The 16,093-nt window shown below is 45.2% G+C and overlaps 1 pseudogene; it reads left to right on the forward strand.

The window, feature by feature from the left end:
* Positions 1-5,712: 5,712 nt before the first annotated feature.
* LOC114495071 lies at positions 5,713-12,108 on the forward strand (annotated as a pseudogene).
* The last annotated feature ends 3,985 nt before the right edge of the window (positions 12,109-16,093 follow it).

A 16,093-nucleotide genomic window follows, 5' to 3' on the forward strand; every position in this document is an offset into this window, starting at 1 on the left:
GCAAAGACACAGTGACATCTCAGGAGCCTCTGAATTTAGTGCTTCAGTAACAGAGGTAGAAGAGAAGGGTAATATCTGGCAGGAAGGGCAAGGCTGCACGCTCCCTTGTGGCTGGGTGACAGCAAGGGTTGGACTCACCAGCTCAAGCAAGACCCACCTCGGAACTCTAGAAATACCTGAGGGGCTCCTCTGAAGAGATCCAAGGCCCCCCAAGCAGGGAGGTTTAGAAAGCAAGAAGTTCACTGTTTCTAATTGTCTGTTTTACCCCCAAGCCTGGTGAGACCTATAGAAATAGAGTTTGTGTCTAGAATTTCAGGCCCCACCCTGTGGAATTATTCTGCTCACTGCAGATACCTGGGCACAGGTGCTTAAACAAAACTGAGTGTCACCAACAGTGGCCAGCTGAAAGGCTTGACGTGAACATAAAAACGGTAGAGGAGAAGCAGCCTCACTTCTTCCCCCTAAATCCTTGATGTATACATAAGGAAACTGAGACCTAGATACACTGCATGACTTTAAGATCATGTGTTAGGGTGTGTGGGGGCCGAGTCAGGACTCCTCATGTATTCTGTGTTCTTTGTCTGCTATTATGCGTCATCGGACTTTAAACACAAGGGGCATTATTCCGTATATTTCTCTGTAGCTACCTCAGCATCTGACACATAGCTAGTATATAATAGGCCCTCAAGCAACATGTGCTGAATGAGCAAGACCGGTGGTTGTTCTAGAAGCAGTGCTGCTGGAGCGACAGGTGCCTGCGGCTGCTTGCCGCGGCCGAGCTGCTGCCGATTCGCAGCCTGTGTGTATGGCAGGCGAGCACAGAGCAGGAGCCAATCCACGGGCTTTCTCTGGCTGCTCTTCCAGCTGCTGAAACAATCTTATCTCCCAAAAAGTTCTGGTTTAGCAGTTCACTCTGCACTTCCAGGAATACTTTTCATAAAGGCTTTAGCCCCTGAGATGGGCTGGACTTGCAGTCATATATGACGTAGAGTCTTCATATTTCAATTTCAGTGCTCCCTTCAAGTCCTTCTTTTCCAAAACTGGCCTGTCAATTAAGCAGTTGGATTTCTCCTTCCATCTGGTTGCTGCACCGCTTGTCTCTGCAACCTGAAAGAAACTCAGCCTCAACTACTGATCTGGGCTGGGCTCCCACTGTGGGAGCCAGATTTATTTATGGCACAGAGGTGTTTTTCCTTCTGTCCCTGTTTAGCAGTCTGTTTGCTGCCAGCAAGTACAGTTTTGTGATTTGGGGGTTTTAAAGTTCTGTCCAGTAGAAGTCAGTACTGGGAGAAGGAGGAATTTGCAAAGACACCCTAGGCACCAGCCTGATCGCACAACCGAGATTTGTGCAAACCCCTCGCTGGTGGCAGAGAGGGTATAGCAGAGAGGGTGGCAATCCCACACCCTTCTGACTGCTGACGGCATGCTTTTGTACCTAAACTGGTCCTGTGGGACATTCACCTGGCCAGGCTGCTGTCCTCATTGGCACACTGAGAGAGGAGCTGCTCTCCTGACCCTGACAGCTGGGTGGGCATGTGAGAGCACCTGGGGAGCTCTGGTAAAGGAGGCTGCCCCGCCCCATCCCAGGACTCTGTTCAGTTGGTCAGGGGCTGGGCCTGCACACCAGTGTTTCTGAGCTGTAGGGGGACCCTTAAGGGTAGCCTCACCTGAGATCTGGGGAATGAGATTAAATAAGGCAGGACTGAAGAAGGCATTGCCTCTTCTTGCTGATAGCATCAAAACTTCTCCAAAAGTTCTGAGTAGGACAGAAGGTCGGGTAGGGTGAATTCTAACCTGGAGAGTCCCTGACTCAGTGAATGACGCTGGTTTGAGCCCAGGAAGTTTAGTGGGGGTGGTGGGGGAGGCTTTCTCCATACAACTACTAATAGGCTGTCAGCCAGCTGCTTCTTAAAAAGAAGTTAGAATCCAATAATTTTAATAAATGACCTTGTCTCTGTGGGGAGATTAAAAAAAGAAAAGACAGTTATGTCTTAAGACATTGACAGTAATAAGTGGTAGTTAAGCACAGAAAGTAGAATAAAAATTAGTGACTCTGACTTCAGTCTCCTTTTCTTACTTGCAATGTGGCTTTCTAAGAAATTGCTCCACGTCTTTGTCAGATAGCCTCACATCTGGCCTCTCAGTTTGCTCTGAAAATAAGCCAGTGAGAGCCTGGAGGCACGGTAGGCTAGGTTGTACCCTCTCAGACCAGGAAAGAGGGGCCCACCCAGGCTCTGAGCTTTAGAGGATCCAGCTCTGGCCCAAACTGCACCAAACTCCCGCCTATGGGCCAGGAATCCACAGGGTCAAGAACATGTGCTCGCTCAGAGCTACTGAGTCCTTCCTTGTCTCCTGGGCCGGGCACCAGGTACCCAGGACACAGTATTTCCTATGTACTGTGGGATGAATATTTGCATCCTTCAAATTCATATGTTGAAACCCTTATCCCCAATGTGATAGCATTAGGAGGTGGGGCCTTTGGGAGGTAATTAATTAGTTGTGATGGGAGCTCCCATGAGAAGAGACATGAGGGATGTCTCCCTTGTGTGAGGATGCAGCAAGAGGTTGGCCATCCATACACCGGGAAGAGAGCCCTCACCAAACACCGAATAGGCTTACACCTTGATCTTGGACAGAAGTGTGAGAAATAAATATTTACTGTCTAAGTCACCCAGTCCATAATATTCTGTTGTAGCTGCTCAAGCTCACTCCTGGGCCCTGAGAGGCCCTCTTCCCCAGGCCCACGTCTGTGTGGTACCTGTGTCCATCAGCCTGAGAGGTGGCAGTGGGCAGCTGGGATGTAGTCATTGCAGGGATGTAGACATGTAGGTTGGGGCATCTGCATGTGTGGGAGGGGGAGCCAAAGGCAGGACAAGGATGGAGGTGCCCCAGGCTGGTCCTTGCTGTCCTACCACACTCAGGCATAACACTGAGGTCCTGAATTTCCTTCTAAGTCATTATGAAGATGTATTTGTTAAAATAGGAGGATAAAACACACTTTCCTTGGTGGTGTATTAGCTTGGTTTATATAACTTCTAGAGAGTTGGACCTATGAGGTATGGACCTTCCTTTGCACTCCTGAGGTTCAGAGTGTAATGCTTAGGTATACGCAGCGCCACATGCACAAAATACACAATCAGCCATCTCCGCATGTCAAGGGCCTTTCTGCATTTTTATTGTATATTATGAAGAACATGTATGTAGAGATCATTTCTATTTGCCGATTGCTTCTCTTCATCCCTATCAGGTTTTTTAGTGCTTGACTTGGAAATGCCTTGTGTTCTTACCATCTATGAAAGGCAATCAATCGCTTTATGAGCAGTATGCTGACGATAAAACTCCTACGGCACTCTTCTGAACAGTCAGAGAAATACTAACAAGTAAATGATTTCTTCTTTAGTGGAAAAAACAGTTCGAAAAGCACCTGCTTCCCAGCTCTCAGCCAGTCACTCTGCCTTCGGGCCCAGTAGGTGTGCATTTCACAGCGCCTGCAGAACGCTGTTGGATCCCTGTCTTCTCCACTAGGTTCATAGCTCCTCTTTTTTTTTTAAGATTTTATTTGTTTATTTTTAAAGAGAAGGGAAGGGAGGGAGAAAGAGAGAGAGAGAGAGAAACTTTGATGTGCAAGAGAGAGCTCCTCGAAGCAGAGATTACACTTTTTTCCTCTTTAGATTTATAGCACCCAGCCCCTGCTCAACAGATAATGTGGTAGTATAATTAAAATATATATATCTGGTTTCCTGGTTCCTGGCACACTGCTCCTAAAACCCTTGGAATTTCCCCAGTAATAGGAGCATAGTTGTCTGCTAATGAGCTGACTCAAGGTGGGATAGAAGGTTGGGTAGTTTTAGGATGAGGACCTGTGGCCAGAAAAAGCAACCACATGATTCAAGGGCTGGACGTTTCAGCCCCACTCCCCAGCATCTGTGGAGAGCATAGGGGTGGGGAAATGAGTTCAATGATTAAATTGATCATTCTGGGTAATGCAGTCTTGATGGGATCTCTGAAGCAGTGAGGCAAGGGAAGCTTCTGTGTCAGTGAACACCTCGCTGTGCTGGGAGGGCGGTGCCCTAGGGAGGGCATGGGAGCTGTGTGCCTGCCCACCACTGAGCCTTGCTATGCATCTCCTCCCTTTGGCTGTTTTTGAATTATATCCTTAACAACAAACCAGAAATTGTAGGTAAAGTGCTTTCCTGAGTTTTCTGAGTCACTCTAGCAAACTATCAAATCTGAAAGGCAATAATGTGAACCCTCAAATTTATATTGCCAACTTTGATTGAAGTGCAGGTAGCCCTGGGACCTTGGTGTTATAACTGCCACCTGAAATGAGTGGCAGTCATATGGGGTTGAGCTCTTAACTCGGGTCTGTGCTAACTCTGGGTACTCCAGTGTCAGAACTGAATTGAATATTGAACACTTAATTGGTGACAGAGAAATGGATAATTGGTTGGTGATGGAATACCACACTTGCTGTTGAGGAAGAGGTACTACATATGTATACTAATAATTAAGAAAAAGTAAAGCATGAAGTGACTTTAAGGGCAGACCTTATTCCAACTTATTAAATATTAAGAATTCTGTCTGGCATTTTAACACTCCTACTGAGAGATGGGGTCCATGTCCACTCCCTTGCATATGGGCAGGTTTATAACCCCTCCAACCAGCAGAGTATGGAGAAAGTGACACCGTTTGCCTCCAACGCTAGATCATAAAAAGTCGTGCAGCTTTCATCCAGGTCTCTTGCAGAATTCTCGCCCTGCAGATTCTCCCTTTTAGAACCCAGCTGCCATGCAGGGAGAAGCCCCAGCTCCCAGGCAGGCCACTCGTAGGTGATCTGGTTGACTGTCCCAGATGAGCCCTGCTGTCAAACATCCCTACTGAGTGCCAGCCCTGCGAATGAAGACACCTCCAGATGTTTTCAGCCCCCAGGTATTTGAGACATCTCAGCCATTCAACTTCCCAGCGAGAGCCCAGAATCCTGGAGCAGAGACATGCCATCCCTTATCCAAATTCCTGACCCACCAAATCCAGGGGCATAAGCAAAAGACTGTTGCTTATGCCACTGCATTTGAGGTAGTTTTTCACAGCAGCAGTAACTGGCACATGGTGCTGTCAACACTGTGTCATCACCAGCTTTCTAAAACCCTTTCTTTATTCTGAGTAATTCCATTTATTATAAGGGCTGTGGCATTGCAACTCTACATAAAAATTAGACTATCAGAATTCTGTTAACTGTTAGTTATTGAAAGGACAGGTGATTTTTTTAAACATAAAAATAATGACTTTTCAAGATGTGGGGAAATACTTTATGTGTATGGAAGTTCTCTCATTACATGAATCTTTCTATGTATCTCTGATTGTTTTGTTAGATAAATTCTTGGAGATGGATGTGCTGGGTCAAGTGGTGCGCATGTTTGAAAGACCACTATTGATTCATAGGACAAAGTTTTTGTATTTCACATCTAATGCAATGCCTCCTGTTCCCCAGGCTTAGGGAGCTGCTTGCAGAGAGGCCATGGATGCTCCTTCAGGCTTCCTCCTCCCCTCACTCTGCTGCTTCCAGGTCCCCCAGAGCCGAATGCAGGGAGGGGAGGAAGAGATAGGAAAGCAGCAAATGTCTTTGTCCCTCATGTTGTCCTGTCTCAGCTTGCATGCCCTCTGGGCATGTCGTCTGGGCATCTGAGCATCTAGATGCTCACTCTTTGGTGGAGCATGCGGTAAGTTCTTTGGGAGCTCTGTGGGATGCCTCCCCTCAATGTAATTACCTCACTTGGGAGGTGTGCTTCTGTTGGATGTGGGTCTCCCCTCAATTCCAACCCACATCAGAAAAATGCACAGTATCTTGCTGCTGGTCTGTCTGGGCAGGTGGCAGCCAGGCAGCCCTAGCCTGGCTCTCTTCCCCAGCATCCACTTGGCCACAGCATCTCGTGCCCAATCATCACACCAGATGACATGGTTGGGCCTAGAGCTGGAGGCTCCCTGTCTTTTCAGTGGCCTCTCTCACCAGCTCCTCTTCTCCCACTCAGCCAGTACAGAGCACAGATCAGCAATTGCATTCTTAGCAGATGTTCATGGGGTAAGATGCCTGTCTCCCTTGCAGACACTCACAGGCTCTATAGGCCACCTGGATGCGGGGCTGGGGACCACTCTTCCCTAGGTCAGGAACTCCCTATCTACAGGGTCCTCCAGTTTCTACCTTTTGGGCTCATAGAACCAGTGGGGCGTGGAGGGTGAGTAGAGCCCTGTGGGGATGGGCCTGTGAGCCCATAGGGTGAAGAGATAAGTAGGGCCTCTGCTTCTCAGCTCTGGCTTTTGCCCTAATAATCAAACAAGGAAAAAATCCACTGGAAATTCTCTCATAGTAATTGATTAAATAATTACAGTATATTCTCTATGAAGAAATAAAATGTAGCCAGTCAAAACCTGAAGACTACTTAATGAGAAATATTTATTGATATTCACCATTCATTGACACATTTAATGAGATATTGCTGAATTCAGGCTTCAAAACCACATAAAACCACGTTTGTAAAATACTTAGTATAAATTTACAGATGCATCTGCAAGATTTACCACACCATCGTTTTCCCAGAGGGATGGAATTACAGGGAATGTTCTTCTCTTTTCTGTGCTTTTTGGAGTTTTCACATTTCTTTGAGCACATGCGACTTTGATTAAGTACAATGTTTTCCTGAAAAGTAAAATTAAATGTTAATCTCCCTCTTATCCACATCCCCCTGCAAATGTTCTTTTTCTTTATTAACTTGTGAGTTTTCACTAACAACAAAGCTGTTCTTCTGCAAAGCAAATGAAGGAGAAATAAAAACTACAGGTGCTGATGCCAAGTTCTCAGCGGTCAGCGAGAGCAGGCGCGTGCAGGACCCGCTGCGGCAGAGATTAGCAGAGTCAAAGGAGGTAGCCTCATCCGCACGTGTTTCAAGAAAGCGTGCCTGGAGCAGAGGCGTGCATCCCGGCTGCACATGGGAGCCACCGGGATGCTTTAAAACAACCGATGCCGGGACAGCAGGAGTTAAAACCTACAGTGTTTCCAACATGCAGCCAAGGTTAAGAACCCCGCCCAACAGTGGGAACCTCACCTGCAAGCCTGTCTTCCTCATCATCCAGGCACCTTGGCTGGGAGTTTCCCACCTCTTCTTCTATATCAATTGTCTGAAACTAGGGGATTACAAATGTAGCCTCCAAAAATATAACTGAAATAGGAGGCAGGAACGTAACGGTGTTTAGGCCATGTGTTGAATTGAATAGTGTCCCCAAAAGATTCATGTCAACCCAGAACCTTAGAATGTGACCCTACTTGGAAATAGGGTCTTTGCAGGTATATATCAAGCTAAGATGAGGTCATTCTGGATTAGGATGGGCCCTAAAGCTAATGGCTGGTGTCCTTTAAAAAGAGGGAGGTTTACATATGATCTCACCTATAAGTGGAACCTAATCAACAAAATAAAAAAGTGAGCAAAATAGAACCAGAGACATGGAAATAAAGAACAAACTGACAGTGACCAGAGGGAAGGGGGGAGGGGGGTAACGGGGGAAAGTAGGGGAAGGGTCAAAGCAAGGAACAAGTATAAAGGACCCATGGTCATGGACAATGCGGGGGGATTGAATGTGGGAGGTGGGGGTGGCAGGGCAAGGGAGAGTAATGGGGACAACTGTAATCAAACAACAGTTAAAAAATATGGCCAGAAAAGAGGAAGGTTTAGAGACACACAGTGGGAAGAAGTCTGCATGAGGATGGAGGCAGAAACCAGAAAGATGTGGCCACAAAGAATGCCAGGGATTGCCTGCTGCCACCAGAAGCTAGGAGAGAGGCGGGGAGTGGGTCCCCCCTCACAGCCTCTGGAAAGAGCCAACCCTGCTGACACCTGGTGTCAGCCTCCTGGCCTCCTGAACTGTGAGAGACTAAACCTGTTGTTTCAAGCTCCTCAGACTGTGGTGATCTGTTTCAGCAACCCTAGGGAACGAATGCAGGCTATTTCAGAAAGTTCCCTGTTACATCTCGAAGAGGCAAATGCCCTCCTCAGCACAGCTGTTTTCTGGACCTCAGAGGTCTGTCTCCTACCTGCCCAGTGTTCTCTGTGCACATGGGAATAAAAGGCTTCTTCAATAATGCATGTCAATTTTCCTTCAATTATGTGGAGTGCAAGAGCTATTTGGTTTGCAAGTTGGGAAAAATCCCTACTCTATTTTGTTCTGTTGCTTTTCCCAGTTCAATCAGGAGACTTTTCTTATTAGATTCACTCACCTGGTAACTAATGAGAATTGCCAGTCTTTGAAAAGCAATTACTTCTAGGTAAAATAAGCATGACTGAAAGAGTCGGCAAAAGGCTGTAGAGACAAGTACTGTGGGAGAGGCATTTTGCTGTGTCTGCTTCACCCTTGAGAGACTGCTTTCGTCAGGACCGTCTGTAGGAGAGAAGGGGTGAACATGAGGCGTTCAGTGGCCATTTACTTTATTTCCAGGCTTTCCAGTGGGTAGTACCAAGGATGTAAATTAAATTCCATTCAATTCAATAAATAATGGTTGCATACCCTCCATGCTAGGGGCTGGAGGTGCAAAGAGAGCACCGCTCTCGGGAAAACCACAGTCCACAAAGCCGGTAGAGAAGTAACAATGGATTAGGGCTGAAGTGTGATGCAGAGGCATTCAGCAGCCAAAGTGGTATCCTGAAATGACTTTCCAGTTAAACCCGATGAATTAAACACGAACGTTTCTCTCTGCTCCTCTGAAAATGTAAGTAGTACTAAAGTAGTAGTAGTAAGTAGTAGTAAGTACTAAAATGAAAGTAGTACGGAAAAAGACACACACCGAAAAAAAGAAAGAGAACTGGGGAAAAGATAGCAACAAAGGAGAAACATTACCAGATTTGGTAGGACGGAACACCAAGGAAGAAGAGAACAGAGCAATCTGACTACCAAGTGCCTGTAGGAGAGCCAGAGACACCTAAGCAATGGGAGGTGGTGGTAGGTCTGAGGGGGAAAACAAGAAGCTCGGTTGAAATTCTGATTAAGAAGAAATTAGGTCCCAGGTTCCCTCCCCATCTGGAGTAGCTAAGGGGTCAGCCCTCCCCACCCAAGTACAAGATTTATTGTTGAAGAGCAGGACCAAGAGGGATGCAGTCATGGCACAGAGCAGTGAGGTGCTGTTCTCTTAGACATGGACGTCTAAGCCACGAGACTCTCCGCCCCTGCCCCCAAGCCCCGTTCCCAGGAGGCTGACTCCAGGCATAGAGCTCTCAGAGAGGAGACTGGTGGATTCTCTCTGGAGAAAATAAATGGCCCCAAAGAAAGGGGTTTCTGGGGGAAGGAGAGGGGGGAATCCAAGTCCTTGATGAATTACCCTACAGACCCCTGCCCTAAACCGTGCACATGCATGGACGAGCTCCTCCTCCACGGACACACAGGGCTTCAGTCAGCCTGTCAGTGTTCGGCCAACAGCCCAAGGTCCCCAGACACCTGAAGGAAGTTTTTAACATGGAAAATAGAAAGCAGAATAAGGAAAGAGAAAAGCCCTCAGCAGAAAGAGAAAACAAGGGGACTAAAAACAAAATAAAAATCCTCTCATTGATAGCCTTGGAAAGAGAATGCACCTCCAAACCAAGAAGAGCCTGCTGTTAAAAAGGAATGTTAGTCACAATCGCTAAGACGTGGACTAACACACCCACAGACAGATAAACGGACAAAGGACATGTGGTACATATTATACATAATGGAATATTACGCAGCCTTAAAAAAGGAAAATCCTATCACATGTGAACATGGATAAACCCTGAGGACATCGAGCTAAGTGAAACAGACCAGGCACAGAAGGACAAATACTGCAGGATTCCACTTCTATGAAGTATCTGAAGTGGTCAGAATCATAGAGGCACAAAGCAGAATGAGGCTTGCCAGAGCCAGGAGGGAGGAGAAATTGTTCAATGAATATAGAGGTTGTCACGCAAGATGAAAAAACCTGTAGAGGTTTGCTGTGCTGTATGTATACAGTTAACAGTACTGTATGGCACATGCACATTTTTTTAGGAGGGTAGAGTTCATGTTATATGCTCTTTACCACAATTTAAAAAAAAAACAACACACAACTCCGCTCTGGCCCATACCAGCTGTGTGATGTTAAGTTACTTACTTTGCCCTTCTGAACCTTCTTATCATTATAAAGCGGGGATAAATAACTACCTGCTGTGTTGTGAGGACACAACTACATGATGCATTAAAGCACTAAAGCCCGCAGGAGAGAACAACAGCAAAAAGGAGTGTTGGGAGAAGGATAGAAAAGTCATGGGCCTTAAAACTGTGACGGCAGGGCCCTCCCTCACTGCCGACGGCCTGCCTCGCCACTTGCACACCCAGCTGCTGGCCTGCAGCACTGCTTCGTTTACCGGAGGTCCTTCACCAGATTAGGCCAGTGTGCAGGGCCCCGGCTCCTCACCTCACTCAGGCTTATGCCAAAGGTGTAAGACTTGGTGCAGATGCCCGAACCTTAATGCCTCATGTGTAGACTTTTTAGCCAATGCTAAAAAGTAGCTGTTACTATGGGGCCAAAGGCAAGAACAGTGATTATTAAATGCAGCTGGGGAAATCCCAAAGTAACAAAAGGTTGATGTGACCGATGCAAAGTCCACTGATTTAAAAATAAAAATATTGGCGCTAAGCTTGTTCAAGGTGTTCCACTAATACAAAGGAAGAGGCTGGGATGGGCACCATTACTGCAAAGGTATTGGCATGCTCTATATGGTCAAGGAAGGCTTTGAGAAGATTAGCAAAGTGCTAATCCGGTGGAAGTCAGGAGAGGTGTGATGTTAGCTGTTGATGCTGTAATTGCTGAATTTAAGAATCAGTCTAAACCCGAAACAACCCCTGAATGAACTGCTCAGGTTGCTACAATTTCTGCAAATGGAGACAAAGAAATTGACAACATCATCTTTGATGCAATGAAAAAGTTGGGAGAAAGGGCATTATCATGGTAAAGGATGAAGAAACATTGAATGACAAGTTAGAAATTATTGAAGACATGAAGTTTGATCAAGGTTGTATTTCTCCATACTTGATAAATGTAGCAAAAGGTCAGAAATGTGAATTCCAAGATGCCTATGTTCTCCTGAGAGAAAAGAAAGTTTGTACGTACTGTTTAGTCCATTGTACCTGCTCTTGAAATTACTGATGCTCACTGTGAGGCCTTGGTCATAATTGCTGAAGGTGTCAATGGAGGAGCTAAGTGACGGAGTGTACTTAGGGACACTCATTTTGAAAAAGCTAAAAGTTGGTCTTCAGATTGTAGCGGTCAAACCTCCATGTCGGGTGACAATGGACAGAACCAGCTTAAAGACATGGCTATTGCTACTGGTGGTTCGGTGTTTGAAGAGAATCTGACCGAAATTCTGAGGGTGTTCAGACTCATGACTTAAGAAAAAGTGGGAGAGGTCATTATGATGAAAGATGATGCTGTGCTCGTGAGAGGAAAAGGTGACAAGGCTCAAGAGGAAAAACACATTCAGGAAACCATTGACCAGTTAGGTATCACAACTAGCGAATGTGAGAAGGAACAACTAGATGAACGTCTGGCAAGACTCTCAGGGGGAGCAGCTGTGCCGAAGGTTCTTGGGACAAGGGCTGAGAAGTGGATGCAAAGACGGGGCACGAGCCGCTGCTGAGGAAAGCAGCATCCTGGGAGGGGCCGGGCCCTGCTCGGTGTATTCCAGCCTCGGACTCCTTAACTCCAGCCCATGAAGATCAAAATATGGGTCTAGAAATTATTTTTAAAAACACTCAAAGTTCCTGCAATGACATGGATAAGAATGCAGGTGTTAAGGGATTGTTGATAGTTGAGAAAATTACACAAAGTTCCTCAGAAGTTGGTTATGTTGCTTTGCTTGGAGGTTTTGTGAACAGGGTGGAGAAAGGAACCAATGGCCAATTAAGGTTGTAAGAAGCTCTTTGTTGGGTGCTGCTGGAGGGGCCTCTCTGTCAACAACAGCAGAGCTGGTAGTGACAGGAATTCCTGAAGAAGAGAAAGATCCCAGAATAGGGGGAATGGGAGGTGGCATGGAGGTGGCATGTTCTAATCCTAAAACAATGCTGTGCCGTCATTAATGACAATGGTGAGAAGAAGTTCAAGGCAGCGCTCCTCCCCTAGAACTTCAGAAAAGTCAGCTGAAGGAAATGACAGAAGAAAAGGCTGGCCGATGTTTAAGAAAATCACTATAACCATCAGTTACTGGTTTCAACTGACAACATGTAATAATTTGCCTCTGTCATTGTCCACACCTACAGATAATTTATTTTGTATTTTTGAGTAAAAAGACATTGTACATCCCTGATAACTAAGTGCAAGAACCCTGCACCGATGTACTGCTTTCAACTTAAATCACTGAGGCTTTTTTCTGCCAGTCTGTGACAGTGGGGGTTTTAGTGCCTGCCATCACTCCATGAGAAGTTAAGAAGCAGCCTTTCTGCAGAGAGGAAGAATAATTGTGTACAAAGTACAGAAATATCCAATTATGTGACAACTTTTGTGTGACAAAAATTTGTTTAAAGTTAAAAATGGGATAGCAGAAATAAATATTGAACTAGGTGATGATTTAAATCATGTGGAAAATGGCATTCATAGCAGTTTTACAATTCTGTTGGAGAATTTATAAAGAATTTGTGGTAGTAATATAAAAAAGTAAGCTAAAAAGAAAAGTTTATCACTATCTATGAGAAAATAAAATTGTACAGGGAAAGAAATGGAATCTCACCATAGTATTTGACTTGACAGTGAATAACAAGTAATTGAAATAATGTAAACACTGAACACTACCTGCAAGTGTGGGCGTTATGCTAAGTGAAATAAGTCAGATAGAGAAAGACACAGTGTATGATCTCACTTATATATGGAATCTAAAAGGAGAAAAATAAACAAAACCAAGAAGCAAGCTCACAGACACAGAGAACAGAACGGTGTTGCCAGAGGGGAGGAGGTCGGGGGTGGGTGCATTGGGCGAAGGGGGTCAAAAACTACAAACTTCTGGTTATAAAGTAAGTTAAGTCCTGGGGATGTAATGCACAGCATGGTGTCTACAGTTCATAATGCTGCATTGTCTATTGGAACATCATTACGAGAATAAAAAGGCCTCACCACAAGAAAAAAAGGAAAAACAATTTTTGTGTCTACATGTGGCGATGGATGGTACTGAACTTAGTACTAGGATGATCATTTCACAATGTGTATAAATATCAAATCATTATGTTATCCACCCAGAACTGATATGATGTTTTATGTCAAGTATATCTTAATTACAAAATAAAATTAAACAATAATGTAACCGTTGAACACTAACTGAAAATGTGATATCACTGAACCATGAGGTCAGAAGGAGGGGAGGTGGTGGTGGCGGAGTATCAGAGTGCTAAGTCCTCACATTAGAAAGTCAATCACTAATGCATACAATTGATGAATCAGAGAATAGCAGTTTAAAGATTAGCACTGAATGGGCCCCCAGTTTATAAGAAACAATTGGAAGAGTTGAGTATGTTTTTTCCTGGGGAGCCGGACTTAAGCTAGATATTGGGAGAGAGCCCTATTATAAGCTCTGTAGCACCATCTGACTTTTTAAATTATGTAAATGTCTGACTATAGTGAAAATAAATAAAAAAGAAAGCTTTGTAAAAGGAGGTAGTGCTAAGGCAGACGTGACAGCTTTATTCGGAACGCACACAGTGTGTTAGCCAGGCTGCGTGACAAAGTACTATGGGCTCAGGAGCTTGAACGACTGAAATGTATTTTCTCACAGCGGTGGAGCCTGGAAGTTGGAGGTGAGGATGCCAGCGTGGCTGGTGTTGGCTGAGGCCTCTCTTCCTGGCTGGTAGATGGCTGCCTCCTTTGCACTGTCTGCACATGACCTCTTCCTTGTGCAGGCTCAGGGAGAGAAAGCACAAGAGGGCAGGCTCTCTGGTGTCTCCTGTTATAAGGACACTAACCCCATCATGAGGTCCCATCTCACCACCTCATCTAACCCTAAGGACCTCCCAAAGGCCCACCTCCAAATGCCACCATTTCAGCATTATGGCTTAGACGTGAATTCTGTGTGCGTGTGTTGGGAGTGGGCCCAGGGAGAGGGGGCACAATTCAGTCCCTAGCACTTAGTAAAGACTTCTTAGAGGAGGAGACATTTCAACTGGTACTGAGAGTAGGCAAGGTGAAAGGGGGAGTTCTTCCGAGAGGAAGGTACAGGGAATGTGACTCTGCAGCGTGCCTCCCTCCACCCACGGCTCTCATCCTGGCGGGGGCGGGGGCGGTTCCTTAGGCAGAAACCCAGGCCTTCTCTGCCTCTTTTCCTCATGGCCTCTGGCAGAGTCTCCCTCCCCACCTTGCCTCTGATGGGAGCCCTGCTTTCTGTGAGCTGAGCAGTGCAGGAGGAGACAGGGGGCCCCTGTTGGGAGCCGTCCCCAGCCTGCTGGTTGACACACCTGAACCACCTCCAGCTTAGGCTCGCTCAGCAATAGGTATTTGCACTTTGGCCTGCCACTTCTTTCCTTTATTCATTCTTTCATAGAGCTGCAACATGTCTTAGTCACTAGAGGAACCATGGTTCCTCCAGACAGTGCCCAGCACATCACCAAAAGGACATCCAGAGATCTTTTATGCCAGTTCCCAAGCCTTTCACAATGTTTTGTAACTGTCTTTACTAATCCTCTGTTGCCAGAATTCTGCACAGGAGAATGGACACATTCTGGTTTGTAATATTGGCTCCATAGATTAGCAAAGATGGGGAATTGAATAAGGCAAGAAGCAGCCTTAATTTTTAATCATTTTTGTAGAACATATTGGGGTGATACTGGTTAATAAAATTATGTAGGTTTCGGGTGTACAGTTCTATAACACATCACCTGTATATTGTTCACCGCCCCAAGTCAAGTCTCCTTCCATCACCATTTATCCCACCCTTACCCTCTTCTACCTCCCCACCCCCCTTTCCTTCTGGGGACCACCATACCATTGTCTATGAGGGGTTTTTTCTTAGCTCAGTCCGTTCACTTTTCACTCAGCCCCCCAAACCACATCTCCTCTGACAGCTGTCATCTGTTCTCTGTATCTATGAGTCTGTTTCTGTTTTGTTAGTTAGTTTATTTTGCCCATTCAATTCTACATATAAGTGAAGTCTTTCTCTGACTGGCTTATTTCACTTTAAAAACAGTAGTTGTGTTGCCCCCAGTTTCTCCTCTGGTATTATTAAAACATCTTCAAACTTGGTAAGATCCTAACGACACAGTTGCTTTTAATCATGGGGAAATGTCCATTCATTTTCTAATAGCAACTTTCTCTTAAATGTCAAAAACAATCACTTAAAAAAGAGGAACAAATTAACTTGAGAGGAACTATCTGTAATTCTATGTACTCAGGAGAACTTTTTTTTTTGTCTGAGCTTAAAAACAGAAATAAAAGAAAACAAAAAAAAAACACAGCTAATAGACAAAAAGCCTTGAGGACAATATTTTAAAATCAAAGCGCTTACTCAACCAGCAAAGGAAGTAAACCTATCGACACGGCAGGTTGCCCTAGAGATGTTTTCTGGAGAATCCCCGAATCAAACTTTTTGCACTAGAGGAACCACATTTCAAAAAAGTAGTAAAATATACAGTCTAGTCTTTGGGCCATCAGCGCGTCACCCAGAGTTGACTCTGCGGCTTTCACGGAGCAATGAGCAAGACAATATTTTTTAAGCTATTAGTTACTTTATGTAACAATTGAGTTGCCAGTATTCTCCTTGTAACAGTGAGAATAAAATGGTAAAATATACATGACTTAAAACTTAACCATTTTAGCAGTTTTAATGTACAATTCAGTGGCATTAAGGACCTTTACAACGTTCCGCAGCCCTCCCTGCCATCCACTCCCAGAACTTAGTCATCATCTCAAACTGAAACTCTGCATCTACCATTGGGAGCTTCTCATTCCCCTATCCTGGTGCTAGTAATTTCTGTCCTATTTCTGTCTCCGTGGTTGTGTCTGTTCTACATGCCTCATAAAAGTAGAAGCAGACACTTGCCCTTTCATGTCTGGCTTCTTTCACATGGCTAGGTATCTTCAACGTTC

The sequence above is a fragment of the Phyllostomus discolor genome, chromosome 4, assembly GCF_004126475.2.
Source record: "Phyllostomus discolor isolate MPI-MPIP mPhyDis1 chromosome 4, mPhyDis1.pri.v3, whole genome shotgun sequence".
NCBI lineage: Eukaryota > Metazoa > Chordata > Mammalia > Chiroptera > Phyllostomidae > Phyllostomus > Phyllostomus discolor.